Genomic DNA, 14,647 nt, shown 5'->3' on the forward strand with positions numbered 1-14,647 from the left:
AAAAAAAAAAAAAAAAAAAAAAAAAAAAAAAAAGAATTCAGTTGGCTCCAGAGCAGTGCTTCTCAGGCTTCCTAATGCTGCGAACCTTTAATGCAGTTCCTCTTGCTGTAGTGACCTCCAACCGATAACATTGTTTTTGCTTCTACTTCATAACTATAATTTAGCTACTGTTATGAATCTTAATGAAAACATCTTTGTTTGTTGATAGCCTTAGGTGACCCTTGTGAAGAGGTAGTTTGAACCCAGAAGAGTTCTCAACTCATAGGTTGTGAACCTTTGCTCTAGAGCAAAAGGGATATCTGGGAGGGGCAGTCCCTCTCGGCATGGCTGAGGCTTCAAATACCGGCAAGGACAGCCATAGTTGGTGTGTGCAGGGAATAGGTTTACAGAGGCAGAAAGTAGGTCAGCGGATACAGAGGACCGAGGTAGAGGGCTGGGATTTCCGAGTGAATGACATAATTGCTCTGCCGATTGTCCACAGACTTGTGATCACAGAACAGTGAATTGTGCCCTGTGAGACGGTGATTTTCTCTATCCAAGTAAACTGGTCTTGTTACTAGTGAGAAAAGCTATACCTATTGATGCAGGAAAACAATACTCAAGGGGATGAATTTTCAGAGAAAGTAATTCTAGAGTTTCCCTAGGTAGTCAAAGATAGGAATGTTAGGCAAACACAAGTTTTTGAGAGAGCATATTTTTTCCATTAATTCATAGTTTCAATGCATAAGCTGTCAAACTCATTGATTTTTACTTAGAGATTTCCAGACAAAAGGGGTTTTCACATTCCAGAATATAATGGGTGTAAGGTGTAGTCAGCCTTGATGTCAATCAAAGGATGAAATATAACACAATGTGGTATGTGTACACGGTGGAATACTACTCACCCATCAGTAGGGATCAACTGAAGTTCATTATTCTAAATTAACCACATACAGAAAGACAGAAAACTTTCTTTTTTTTTCAGATCTGAAAGCTAATAATTACTCAGTCCAACTCTGAAGTAGAAACTATTAGTGGTTCTGAAGGATGATGTGGACAATAGATTTTGAATTCTGCTTCTGCAAGCCATCACATAAAACAAACACACAAATATAAAACAGAGAGAGAGAAAGAGAGAGAGAGAGAGAAGAAACAGGTCCCAGTGAGCCACAGCCTAGTGTGGTAATACATGTCACTACACTTATCTCAGATCCTCTCTGAGGGAATAGGAAGGGAGGGGTATGAGGTCTCTAAGCATGAGCACTCAAGAGCTGGAACTGCCGATCATCCTGACTGCATCATTGCACAGTCCCTGTGTATACTGAATTATCTTAAGGTCCTCATATGGATGTACAACTGAGACAGTCACTCATGACGCACAATAGGCACAGCTCAGGTAGTAATAGTCTGGCCTTCCAAACACAAGAACATGAGTTTGAGCTACAGAACCCTCATGTAAAAGCTGGCCACGTGCCATCACAGTGCTCAGGAGGCCGAGATAGACATATTATTGAGGCTTGATGGTCCATCAACCTACTTGGAGAGTTTTAGGCTAGTGAAAGACCCCGCCTCCTTCCTGCCAAACCCCCAAAAAGAAAATAGCAAACAACATCTAAGGAAGGTCTCCCCACAAGAGGTCGTTGGGTGGCCTCCACACACATACAGAGAAAGTCAGAATAGATACGTACTTTCTCCATGTTTTGATGAAAAAGTCCATGCATCCAGACACCTAACCCTTCATTTCGCCCAGCTTCAAAGGTGATGGGTGACACAGGCCAGACAGAGCATGACATTGACTTTGATACAGAGATTCAGCTCAGCTTCATGGTGAAATCAGACCTTACTTGCTTCCCATCCTGAGACCAGAGAAAGAGTATGTCTTCTTCCAATGAATTTGGCTCTGGAGCTCTTTGTTCAGGTTGTTAGAACTGAATCCAGCAAGATGAATGGGTGAAGGGGGACAGGGCTATTGTGTCTTATTCACGGTCCTGGATTGGACCAGGGCATCTCAGTTATGACAGGCAATAAGACCTGTTGTTGACTTAAGATAATTTTCATAGGTTTCCCTATGGTTTGCATATGCACGGGGGTGGAGTTAAACCATATCACCCACAGATGTCAAATCAAGCTCATGTTTGTAACTTGCTCCCTGGGCTGCCTTTTATTAGCACATATTTGCTCAACCCTTAACTTTTATATAAAGTTTGGTATCTCTGACCAATTTTTTTAAAAGATTTATTTATTTATTATTTCATGTATATGAGTACACTGTTGCTGTCTTCAGACACCCCAGAAGAGGGCATCGGATCCCCATTACAGATGGTTGTGAGCCACCACGTGGTTGCTGGGAATTGAACTCAGGACCTCTGGAAGAGCAGTCAGTGCTCTTAACTGCTGAGCCATCTCTCCAGCCCATCTCTGGCCAATTTTTAAGCCAAGATTGAGAAGAACAATGTGAATCACTCAACAATCATTTAGCTAGTTAGAGTGCAGAACAAAGAACCAGGCACTATTCGGACACTGGGTGTTAAAACCCATCTAATAATTTCCAGCCAAAACACATAGACATTAGGATAAAAAAATTAAAAATAATAAAAAAGAGAAAGAAGAAAGGAAAAAGAAGAAAAATAAAAAACTGAAGTCTCCACACAAATATGAGTATAGCAGTTCTCTAGGTCTTGAAATCATTTCTGGATGTCAAATATTTTGTTCTGTGTGACTGTCCAGGCATTTATCTTATGGTCACCTTTTGTCTTTTAGAAGATATTTGAAGGGAAAAATGAGAAAGAAATATGTGTCTTTCTGGGCCCAGCCAACTAGCCCTAGGTGTTTGTTGGCAGCCCCTCACCGTGGGATTGGCAGCGCAGCTGTTGAGGGGTTACAGGGAGACAGGAGAGAGAAGGCAATTCATCAGCTCTCTGGGCGATGGACTTGCCCTAATGTTACCATTTCCCTATGGTCATAATAACCCCCTGCGCAGCACACCTGGAATAATTTAACTCACTTTGACCGATCAGTTGAGAAATGATTTGGGAAGTCTTTTCTCTTCTGCCAGGAGCTGGGTGGATTCAGCGTGAGACAGCCAAAGAATGTCTGCCAAGGCTGGTCATGGGCATGATGTATCACTGAAAGGGTTTCATTGCCATCCACACTGGGACTATGTCAGCCTGTCTCCCACCCCCACCCCCAATTTCACCCAAAAGCAGATGCAAAGGTTACACACCAAGGAAAAGGTCACTGTTTGTTGTTTTGTCTTGCATTCAATTAATTACCACCCTTTGCAATTCATGAATTCTCTTAGAGTATCAGACTTCCATTTTCAAGAGACAGAAGTTGGCTGGCATTAAATGGAGACTCTCTCCTTAGAGAGGTGAATGGATGTGGTCCCAGGTACACTAGGCCATCCCATTCCCTGCATTTCTGCAATCTCCTTAGACCCCGAAGGTATCTGAGTGTGCAGCCTCTGCAAAAGAAGGCAAAATAGAACTGCTTGGGACTAACTCCTAAGATAAACAGGCCACATCTCTGGATCATGAACAAACCATTTCTTAGGACCAGGACTTGTCTGTTAGGGTGTGATTGTTCCAAACACAGATACGTTATTATTTTCCTTTTGACTCATTGATAAATCCCTAACTTCCACTTCAGGAGTCTCCCATCTGAACATAATGTTTGAAGTAGTAATGAGCCCTAAATGGATTCTTTATCTTTTTCACAAATGGAGAATGTTTCTTGCTGTCTCCAGCCATGTGTTAATGGTTTCTCAGGGGTCACCTGTACCGATAGATCTTTTGAATTTCCCTTGGAACACATGTGGTTTTAAGCTAGATGTTAATTGGAAACATTTATAGTGTCAAACATTTGATTAATGCTCTTGGTTTTAATTGAAGGGAATAAGCATTTCTTAAGCCAAGTCTGGTAAGTTGGGTTTGAGAAAAAAAAAAAAGTTTCCCAAAATGGCTTAGAAACTTACTTGAAAACCTAGTGATGTTAAAAAAAAAAAAAAAAAAAAAAAAGTCCCCACCATTTTCCAGCACCCTTTTTTTGAAACAAATATTTTGGAGGCAATTCTTAATTCTTAGCCATCTGATAATTGCTTGATGGGGGTGTGGCACATGCTAACAAATGCAGGTGATTTTCTTCATCAATGGCCAGTGCCAATTCAGAAGCAGAACGTGACTGCACCGCCCCGTGAGGCTTGGCAATGATGCAAACTCTGACCATGCTTAACCCTTGAAGAAGAGAGCATAAGGAGAGAAAGCCAGTTCAGTCTGTTGAGATTCCCTCTGCCCGGCTGGGACCCTCTAAGTGGAAACAGTTGGCATAAGGTAGGAGGATCAAACATGGTGAAAGGCTCTAGGTGTGAGCCGTCCAGAGCAGTCAGGCCAAGTTCAGAGGAAAGTATGTGTTGACTTTAATTTTTGTTCATAAAGAGCACAAATTGGGTCTCCAGATGGCGCCCCGTAGACATAATTACCCATTGCAATAAATCACATGGAAGTGACACAGCAATTATTCTTGAGCCTCTACCCCTCCCTTGTCAGGTGCCGGGGAGACGCACCCAGACAGTCTTTCAGGTGTTCTGAGGTAGTGATGTGCGATCCATTAGGGGCCTGTGAGGGGGATGCGGCCATTAGTGCTTTATTGTCAGCTGGGACAGATAATGGGTGCAAGATGTAGTCTGTTGCTGAGGCACTCATCCCCACTGCTGCGAAGACTCTCTGGATAGTGGAGAGGAAGCATGGGGAGAAGGGGGGGTTCAAAGCCACATCTGAATACTTGCTAGACTTTAGGGTGTAAACATCTAAGTACAAATGAGTCCTTTAACTTCTGTACTCACTACTCAAGGACGTGGTTTGCAGCTCAGTTTTGTCACCAAATTCTCAGCCTGATTGGTTGTTTAGGAAACATTTCTTCTTCCTCCCTCTCTTTATTCATTCAGCATGTGCATATTTTAAGGTCATCCAAGCTCTATCAGTGTGTAAAGATAGCTTAGAAACCCAAAGATATCTCCATAAACCTACCTGTGCCTGCAAGGAGACTACAGGAATGCTAGTTGGAAAATCAGTGGCTTGAAAATGCAGAATCCTGTTCCATAGAAATGCCAAGCCGTCCAATGCAAATCACCCAATGCAAAATAGTCATAGTTCAGCCTTATATCAATTAAAAGGAAGCCCTAATATTTTCATACAATTTTTGAAAGCATTAAACCTGAAAGTTGTTCTTTGAGAAACCACCATTACATATTTGGTGCTTCTCCTATGTCAAATACCGTGATAGACCCTGGACTTGGGGCACTCTTCCCCTTCAAACAGAGGAAGAGCTGTATGCCCTATGCTAATGAAGCTGCACATGCCTCTAAGTGACTGGGTTGTATTAGTGATATCATTGGCCTCCCTGTCTGTTGTATGAATGTTCGCAAGGATGTGCTAGATATAGAAAATAGACAGGCATAGTGGTTCATGCCTCTAATATTACAAGTTTAAGGCAATAGGTTCAGAAGTTCAAGGTCTTCACATACAGTGTGAGTTAGAGAGCATGCTGGGCTATGTGACATCCTGTCTGAAAACAGAGAAACAAGCAAGCAAAGCTATGTAGAAAATAAGGCTCTCCTTTCAGGATTGACTGGCCCTCCCATGAGTGCCCTGTAGGTGTTATAACAAATTATTTTAACTTGGCATCTTTTAAAAAGTTATTTACTTCATATACACACACATATGCACATTTACTAAATGGACAACAAGTTCATTTAGTAGGTCAAAAATAGTAGATTTACCCCTAGTGTCTATGACTTCTTAGCTTTGGGCCTTTTGAGTAGATCAATGGCACTAGGCATGACCTTCCCTCCTGTGAACCGGACCTCAGATTCCAAAGGAAGTCATCCTGTGGTGATTTGGTCATGCTCTGTGGTGGTTTGAATGAGAAATATCCCCCATTACCTCAGGCATTAAACACTTGGTCCCCAGTTAGTCCCACTGTTTGGGAAGGTTTAGATGGTGCCGCCTTTCTGAAGAAAGTAAGTTACAGGGAAGCACTAAATTTAAAAGCCTTGTCTACCTGGCCTACTTTGCAGTTTGCTCTCTCTGCTTCATGCTTATGGCTCACCATCTGAGCTCTCTGCTTGTTGACCCACATGCCTTGCCTGGCTCCTGCTGCTAGGTTGTCCCTACCATCATGTATTCTAACCTCCTGGAAGCATAAGCCCAAAATAAACTCTTTGTTCCTTAAGTTGTGTTGATTATGGCATTTTATTACAACCACAGAAAAGTAACTAATGAATTTCCATAAGAGCCATGTCATTATTACATTGATAAGTACATCTTTCCTAGAAAAGTATTATTGTTGTATGCAAGGTCCAAAGCTAGGGAAGGCCATACCTGTCTCCAGGGCGACTGTCATTATCAGGGAGGAAGCTTCCAGCTCTCTTCCAATATGATTTCTCAGTGTTCTGCATTCCAAGGTGTGAGGCGTCTTCAGCAGCAGGGTCTGACCATGCAGTTCCAGTGGCAACCAAGAGCAGAAGTCCTGCCTGTGTCTTTTGAAGGGCCTAAATGGTCTTCTTTGCTAACAACTTCTAGGGAAATGTCCTTCATCCAAATGAATAGACTTGAGCCAACAGTGAATGTGGGATTTGCCATGTATATGTATATGTATATATTCTAGGATATTCTGCATCCTTGTGATAAAAATTTGGAATTCACATTCTATGGATTTGAAAATATTGCCATTGTTCCTGGTTACCCTCCATAATTTGACAATAAAGACCCCAATAATGCTCAAAGCACAAAGTACTTAACTCATAGAGTGGGAGGAGAAAGCAGGCATCAATGGGAAGTTTCACCCGTATTGACTAGCTTTCATAGTGCTAGAAGGTTCTATACAAGCTATGAGATACACTTCACCTCCCTACCCATCCATGTTTGTGTTCTCTCCTATTTTGAACACATCACCTCTAGTTTGTGTTGCTTAAATATTCTTGGGTGTGGGAGAATTCCCTGGAGTTTAGTTGACGTATCAGTGGTCACATCCTTAAAGAAAACTGATTCATTCTCTCTCTCTCTCTCTCTCTCTCTCTCTCTCTTTCTCTCTCTCTGTCTGTCTGTCTGTCTCTGTTTCTCTCCTCTCTCTCCTCTCTGTCTCTCTCTGTCTCTGTCTCTCTTTGTCTTTCTGTGTGTGTGTGTGTCTGTCTGTCTGTCTGTCTCTGTTTCTCTCCTCTGTCTCTCTCTGTCTCTGTCTCTCTGTCTCTCTGTCTCTCTCTGTCTCTCTCTGTCTCTCTCTCTCTCTCTCTCTCTCTGTCTCTCTCTCTCTCTCTCTCTGTCTCTGTCTCTCTGTCTCTCTCTCTGTCTCTCTCTCTCTCTCTTATCAAATGCTAATAGTCCTCAGCTTGGTGTGAGGCTTAGTGCCCATCCACTACCATGCTGTGATTTTGTCTGGCTTGGGTGTGTGCAGGGCTTGCAAATGCTGTCACAATCACTGTGAGTTCACAGGATCAACTGCAACTGTTGTGCCTTTAAAACACAGTTCTCTTGAAGTTATCTACTACTTCTGGCTCTTACAGGATTTTCATGCTCTTCCATGAAGATTCCTGCACTGTAAAGGAAGAGGTACGATAGAGATATCCTGTTGGAGATGGTGTACTCCGTATTCTCTTACCCTATGTGTGTTGACCAATTGGGGGTTCAGTGTCAATCTCACAATGTACTGCAAGAACAAACTTCTCTAAATAGAGCTGAGAGATGCCCTGATCTCTGATCTCTGGGAATAGCAGTAAGTCATCAGGATCACTTTATGTTATCTCCAGCTAGCAAAATAATACTATTAGGTTCTACCTTAGGGTCTGTGACTTATCTAGACTCTTGGCCCAGTTAACAGTGTCTGGTATGGGTTCTATCTCATACAGTGAGCTTTGAATCCAATCAGAAATTGGTTGGTTACTGCCATGACATTCCTGGTCACTGTCTTAGTCAGTGGACTGTTGCTCTAAAGAGGCCTCATGACTAAGGTAAGTCTTACAAGAGAAGAAGGTGTTTGCCTGTGGATCCTGTTCCCCTAATGGGACTACCTTGTCTGGCCTCAATGGGAGAGGATATTCCTAGTACTGCAGTAACTTGAGGTACCAGGATGGGTTGGTACCCGGAGGGGGACCTTCCCCTTCTCAGAAGTGGTAGATGGAGGGACCATGTGAGGGGGTTCTGGGAGGAAAGGAGGCTGTGATTGGGATGTAAATTGAATAAACAAACAAACAAACAAACAAACAAATAAATAGAAACAAAAAAGAAAGAGAAGGCATTTAATTGTAGGCATGCTTACAATTTCAGAGGTTTAGTCCATTATCATCATGGCAGGGAGCATGGCAATATGCAGACAGATGCTGGGGCAGTAGCTAAAAGCTACATCCATGGTAGGCACAGAGAGAGAGAGAGAGGGGGGGGGGAGTAGGGAGCCTGGAGTATGTTTTTGAAACTTCAAATCCCACTCCCAAAGACATACTTCCTCCAGCTGGGCCATATCCCCCTAATCCTTCTGATCTTTGCAAACAGTTCTACTCCCTGGTGACTCAGCATCCAAATATATGAGCCTATGGGGGAAATTCCTATTCAAACCACCACAGTTACTAATGCACCAGCAGTATATCTTGACAGAACAGCCATTATTGTAGCCCAAAGGGTTTGCAGTTGAATACGATTAATGATAACTTTTCTTTTAAAAGAATACTTAAAAGAGTGGTGGAGATCAGGTGATCAGGCACCACACTATAAACTTCCCATAAAATGGTGAGGTTGTGTATGTCTGTTGTTTATGACTACCCCATCCTAGTCTGTTCTGGTGGCTGTGACAAGAAGCTCTGGCCTGGGAGGCTAATAAACAGCAGGAATATATGTCCCACCATTCTGGAAGCTGAGAAATCTAGGACCAAGGTGCTCACAGGAGGTGCCTCTTCTCTGCCTCATCACACAGTGGAGGGAAGAACAACCCCTCTTGGACAACTTTCATGCAGTTACTAATCCCTGGCATGAAGAAGCCACACTTATAATATCACTCTCTTCAAGTCTCCACCTCTGAATACCATCACACTAGGAATTATGTTCCAATGTAGGAACTTGGGGGGAACACATGCATGTCCCCCTCCTGTTCTCAGGTCCACTGAGTTATGTGCTATAGAAACATATAAACCAACAGTTAATTGTGGATGATACAAGAGACAGTACACAGTCACTAGGAACCGTCTCATCTGAACACGTAAATCTTCACACACCAGAAAAACAGACACAGATCATACAAAGAGCCCTAAACATCCACAAGAGTCACTTGGAGAAGTTTTTCTTGTCCAGCAGGCAGATTGGAGACATGACTCATAAATATGCAGTCAAAGAAATGAGCTAAAACAGCGTGTGTAGCCCTCCCAGACAACAGTTATGATCTCACTGAGAACATTCAGTAAAAAGACATTTGTCTCATTTTTTTTGCCTCCTTCCAACCACAAGCAGACAGGGAAAGGAGGGCAAGGGCGAGAGAGGGATAGAGAGTCTGTGTTGAGCAGACCACCCAGTCCATCTCCCCCAAAGCCACTCCAGCCACAGGCCTGGCCACCCAAGCAGGAGGGAGAAGAGTGAAGGCATTAGGAATGAGATGGGAGGCCTTACACAAACACAACGGAGTCTCAAGAACCCAAATGAGATACTTCAAAAAACCAAATGGGGCCCAAGAGTTAGAGAATCAAGCTGAGACACCATTAAACATGCCCTTCCCAGAATAGAGAATATGACCAGCAAGGTAGTTAGGAAAAAAATACATCTCTTTCATATTTGTCCCCCCAACCCACACATATACACAAAAATAGACTTCTCAATAAAATGACTGTATGAGGCTCATAAGTCTTACATCTTTTGGTTGCTTTGAACATGTATATAAAGATGATTATTATAAGACCTGGTGCCTAGGCAGCTCTCCGTAGCTGTGAAGGCCTTCCTTTCTTTGTTCTAAATGCTTTCTACTGTCTTTGTATCTGAGATGAAACTACTCATATATACATTCATAGGCATGGTCATTTGCACAAATTTTTAATCCATAACCTAACTGTGCATATGCATTTGAGCACAAACTTGTTTAAGGGAAGTGGTGTCTCACTGTCATCATGTCCTCTGTCCCTAGAGACAACTCTGCCCTCTGCCTGGATCCGCAGATATTATTAGTCTACAATTATTACAGAAACTTCCAAAGCACATGGAGCATCTTAGGCCAAATTCAAGTCAAAGAGTAGAAATGCTGATGAGCGGGTTTTTGAGACATGGACAGGACACTCAATCGGGTTCCATAAAGATGGATCAGGGTGAAAGAACAAAGAGCCTTGTACTCTGTTGCACTTCCTCCGCTTCCCTCCTTTCTCTCTTCCTTTCTCTGCTCTCTCCTTTCCCCTTTCCCTGCTTCCTTACTTCCTTCCTTCTTCCCTCCCTTCCTCCCTCCCTTTCTTCTTCCTTCCCTCCCTCCCTTCCTTCTCTCTTCTTCCCATTCTTTTCTCTTCCTCCCTTCCTTATTTCTTCTTCTCTACCCATTTGGAAGATTTCTTCCCTGGGAAAATGGAAACAACATTTACCCTCCCTCCTTATATAATCCCAGAAACAACCCAAAGAGCACTGTACACAACTCCACCAAATTTTGCCCAGAGAATTTGAGCTGTACTCTATTATCTCAAAGGATAGTAGAGAAGTTTCCATTAGATGGATAAAAGAAAATCTGTAATTTCCTTGATGATCATCCATGTGATTTCCACCAAAGTCATTGTGAACCTGGATGCTTATTACTCATCAATTATCCTGACATTCCCCACCTTTCTCCCCACCATGCCTGTCAGATGGCATGTGGGAGCCATTACCACAGGCACACTCTGCAGCACCCCTGGGCTTTCATGGTGACTTCTTGCCTTTCTGTCAAGTTCAAAGACACATAATGGAATGTAGGTGAGAGGTTTGGCTTTTTCTTTTCTTTTTTAATAGAAATAATCTTGAGTCTACTCAAATGTCTGAAAAAAAAATCAAGATTCCCAAGTACTGCCACAAAGGCATCATCAGTACTGATGCATCCAATAGTTATAAGACAACTGATTTTTCCATAGCTAAGAATTAGCTGTTAGTAAAATAAATAAATAAATAAACAAATAAATAAATAAATAAATAAATAAATAAATATTTTCCACCTCTGCCAAGACTTTGGAAGACCATACATTTTCCATGTAGATGACCCAAGGCATTTAATACACTGGAGGAATTTAGTCCTTTTTTATTTTGGGGTTGGGAAGGGAGGAATATAGTGTCACTATGTAGCTCTGGCTGGCCTGGAACTCATAATGTAGACCAGACCATCTTGGAATTCACCGAAATCCACCTGCCACTGCTTTGGAGTGCTGGGACTAAAGGCTTGCATTTTAAAGAGTTCTTAGCTGCTTTAGTAATTAGGCTTCCTAAAACACAACCACAACTCTTGCTGACATCTTTAGGAGATTTTCTAAGCACCTGGACAGAGGGAGTGAAGATATTATTTGTTCTCGCTAACTTGTGGGTGACCGACCGAGCATGGGCTGGGGAAGCTTATGCATCTTGGCATCTGTTCCCGTCCAAGCTCCCATAAAACTGTCAATCAAAATGCCCATGCACAAGAACGTGTGCCAGGAGGAGAGGTTGGTGGAGTTCAGTTCACACCTGTGGGTCAACTCCATGCATGTCTCCTCCTCCCACACCTGCAGAGGAATGGGCTCTTAGGAGGTAAAGATCAAACACGCATAACAGCTCATTTTATCGAGCCTCAGGCACCATGGCAGGAATGCCCTGGGCCTTAGTCTGAGGGTCTGGTATTATGTGCTGAGGGTAAGAACAACACTCTTGGAGATCACACTGCTTGGGCAAAAGGACATTCTGATCTCCATCTCTGATCTCAGGAGGCTGAGTTGGGCATTATACAAACAGCACATGCTTTAAGATGTACAGAGCCCTGTGCTTTTAAGAGGCTTAAAGAACTTTTTTCCATGGGTACCATTAAGGGGGTGGAGGGAGCGCTGTTTAAACAAAAACTGGCTGCAGCTGCGTCTGCCTTCTCCGCTAGTGACATAATTCATCTTTGGGTAAATAGTTCTTTTGTTTCAGCCATGTTTGCCCTTTCCCCTTATAGAGAGAAAACGAAGACCCATGGGCACAGCATGGATGAGTTAGCACGAGTGTACACATGGCCCTATATAAAAATTCCCAGTTGCTCTTAAGGAGACCAGAGGAAGCTTTGTTTTCTTCAGGAACCCTGAGAGAGAAGGCCTCAGGACAAAAAAAAAAAAAAAAAAAAAAAAAAAGACAAGAGCTGTTTGTAGCAGTGGCTCCCCAACTTGGCTGAAGATTGGAATCAGTTACTTTAGAAAATGTTAGCTAGCCTGAGCCCCTCGGACTTGGTCAGTTTAGGATCAGAGGCGTACACTGGGAAGTTTGGTGGGGGACTCCTCAAGTTGATAGCTAGGAGGACCAAGCTATAAAATAAGACCATATCGAAAAGTTTTTAAAGGGATTTGCATACTGTTTGAGAGAATGCCTGTTTTAAGAAGGAGTTAATGTCTTTCTGAAACCATAGCATTTAGCATTAAATTGAGCATTGTTGGGTATTTTTTTCATACACACTCCATCCTTACTGCCTACCCTCTAAGATCACTGATCTCTCCCACCGTCACATACCAGCCATGTGAAAAGTAAGATACAACTACTCACATATATAACTCCAGAGTACTTGAAGTAAATACCTACCTGTATGAGCTTTATTAATCAACAGTACTGGGCACTGGATGAGGGCTTCATGCACAGTATATGTGGTGTTTTGAATAAAGATGGCCCCCATAGGCTCATAAGAAGTGGCACTATTAGGATGTGTGGCCTTATTGCAGTAAGTGTGGCCTTGTTGAAGGAAGTGTATCACTGGGATGTGAGCTTTGAAGTCTCTGATGCTCAAGCCAGTCCCAGCATCATTCTGTCATCTTGCTTCCTACCAATCCAGATGTAGAATTCTGCTCCTTACATGTTGCCAAACTTCCTGCCATGATGGACTCAACCTCTAAACCTGTAAGCCAGCCCCAATTAAATCTTTTCATTTATAAGTTGGGGTCATGGTGTCTCTTCACAGCAAGACAAATAATACTAGCCAAGATGGTAGGAAAGTGCTCTACCACTGGGCTGCCACCCTCAGGCTAAACCATCACCTACCATTTGTGCTTTGATGTTAAAAGAAAGAATGACAAGGGAAAAACACGATGGAGAATATCCAGACAATAACATTTGACTTTCATAGACCCCTGTAGGGAAGCCATGGCCTCACAGAAGAAAAGAAATCAAACAAAATAAATTAGTACGGCAGGGGGTGTCTGGCCAGGGTTGGATGGGGATGAGCCTCAGCACAGGCTCTTCCACTCTGTAGCCCCAGGGCAGGTGATCCTGTCTGATACTCTGGTGAAGTTCAAGATGGAGTCCTGGAAAACCAAGGCTGGCTGGTACCTGTCACCTCAGGCAGACCCAGCCTGTGGTTATGATAGGAAGTAGATCATTCGCTAATGCTTATATATGGAGGCAAATTGATTTATTTATTCTATTCAACAGATCTCACTGTGGGCAGACATAAACTAGAGTGCATGGAAACCTTTAAAGTGAAATGACTGACAGCTGATGTCACACACATCCTCGTAGGTTCAGAGCAGGTATGCTGGAACTCTGTCAAGTATCTTGTAAAACTTGATCTCTGCATAGGACTGCCTCCTCGTTTCCCAACTTGCAATGATATTTTTCAGCACAGCTGTGAAGCTTACAGAAGCAATCCTTAAAAATTCAGGATTAGAGGTTCCAAATTACCTTCTCTGGATTGACTGAAATTTTTGTCGACAAGAGCCATAATGTCAACAACTCCATCCCTAACTACACCAGATAGTCTAAAAGAAAAGGTAAAGGGTCTGGATGCAGATAACAGATGGGACAATATTCTACCAATACTACTTTAGAGCTAGACAACCCCAGTGAGAAAATATATTTAGCATTTCCATCTTGCTTTAGCCTCTTTAAAAAAAAATCATTATCACTTGTTTCTGTTGGCACTAGCATATTTAATTTTTGCATCATTTGACAACTTTTTAAATCCATAGAGATAAAACTCACCAATGTACTGCAACCATTGAAAGAACATATGTATAGAAAAACTATTTTCTTCTAACCCCCTTCTTGTCTCTGGCCTCTCCACTCTGTTCACTTCCTATCATCATTGCCAATGCTTTCTAATTATCACAAACATGGGAGGAAACTTTAGTTTTGCTTTCCCTCCATGAGACACATGCTGCATTTAACTGTAACTCATTCTCTCGAACAAGGTCCCTCTAGGCTAATAAATACAGTCACCTCATTGAGAAGTACACACAAAATGCTGTCATTTATTTAACTCTGTCTATGGACTGATATTCACCTTATATTTTCATAATGGAGTATTTCTGTCTTTTACTTTCTGTCACTATAATTTTCAGAAAAGTATAACTACACATAAGTCTACTTATCATTAAGTAGACTTAATGATAAATAAATAAGGCATTTAAGATGTTGAAATATGAAGCCGGGCGGTGGTGGCGCACGCCTTTAATCCCAGCACTTGGGAGGCAGAGGCAGGT

The 14,647-nt window shown here is 42.4% G+C and overlaps 1 long non-coding RNA gene across 1 annotated transcript in view; it reads left to right on the plus strand.

Moving 5' to 3' along the window:
• The first annotated feature begins 7,505 nt into the window (after positions 1-7,505).
• The window catches only part of LOC116079088, an 8,122-nt gene continuing 980 nt past the window's right edge, over positions 7,506-14,647 (plus strand). Inside the window, exons 1-3 of the long non-coding RNA XR_004113751.1 lie at positions 7,506-7,583; positions 13,599-13,696; positions 13,787-13,936. This is a non-coding gene — a long non-coding RNA (uncharacterized LOC116079088). The remainder of the gene's footprint in view (positions 7,584-13,598; positions 13,697-13,786; positions 13,937-14,647) is intronic.

The sequence above is a fragment of the Mastomys coucha genome, unplaced genomic scaffold (genome assembly GCF_008632895.1).
Source record: "Mastomys coucha isolate ucsf_1 unplaced genomic scaffold, UCSF_Mcou_1 pScaffold5, whole genome shotgun sequence".
Taxonomy (NCBI): domain Eukaryota; kingdom Metazoa; phylum Chordata; class Mammalia; order Rodentia; family Muridae; genus Mastomys; species Mastomys coucha.